This window comes from Eutrema salsugineum, unplaced genomic scaffold (genome assembly GCF_000478725.1).
Source record: "Eutrema salsugineum unplaced genomic scaffold, Eutsalg1_0 scaffold_11, whole genome shotgun sequence".
Lineage (NCBI taxonomy): Eukaryota > Viridiplantae > Streptophyta > Magnoliopsida > Brassicales > Brassicaceae > Eutrema > Eutrema salsugineum.
The window spans coordinates 1,776,263-1,777,318 of record NW_006256901.1 but is presented as its reverse complement, the minus strand read 5'-3'; positions in this window follow the sequence as shown (position 1 = coordinate 1,777,318).

The following is a 1,056-nucleotide window of genomic DNA, read 5'->3' as shown; positions in this document are numbered from 1 at the left end:
AAAATTTGTTTAAAGAACTTGTAGATATGTGGTTTATGTTACGACGAATTTACGACGAATCACACCCATTCGTCGTAAATTCATCATAAAATACCATCGAGTTTACGACGAAATGTAACCCCTAAAACTTATAATCAATCTTTTCTGGGGTTCAGGGGGGATTTAGATGAAGAGAATGATATGGCTTACCATCTCATAAGGTAAAACAACTTTCTAAACAAAAAAAAAATTTCAAAATTTGACATATATGTGTTTATCAAGTAATCTTAAGGTGTTATATACATTTAGAGAAGATGTAAGGATTTATCTTAGATCAAACCAAATTCTTGATTATGTTATGTAAACATGCTAGAAAGTTATACAGACCACATTTAGCATGTATAGACATGCTTGTATGTGCTTATGGATGTTTCAATTTTTGTAATTCATCATTTTCGTACATACCATCGTAAAATCGTCGTAATATTACGACAATTTTACGACGATATGTAAATACATAGCCGTTATAATTTTTATGATTTATAAGGATTTATCGTAAATTCGTCGTAATTTTACTACGATTTTACGACGACTAACCCTGACCGTCGTAAATTCGTCGCAAAGCCTAGATACAGCCACGTGTGTTTGTCTTATTCGCTTTGTTGTACGGTTGCACCTTTACGACGGATTTACGACGATTTCGTCGGATTTACGACGAATAAAAATTCTATATATATGGAAGCACCCCTTCCTCATTTCGTCGCTCATTCAACTTCTTCCTCTCCCTGCTTCCTCCTCACTTCGTTGCTTCCCTGCAAACCCAAAAAATCAGGTAATTTTTTTTTTACTTAAAATCTAATTTTTATTTTTAATTAGTTTAGAAATACAAACGGTTTAGGTCGGAAATTAGTTTAGGCTCGGAATTTGTTAGATTTAGGATCGAAATTTGTTAGATTAAGGATTTACGGTGTTTGTTAGATTTAGGATCATAATTTAAAATTAATTTGTAATTTCAAAAATAAAAATTTTCCGGTTTTGCAGACGATGACTCGACGGAGGACGCACTACATCAACTTT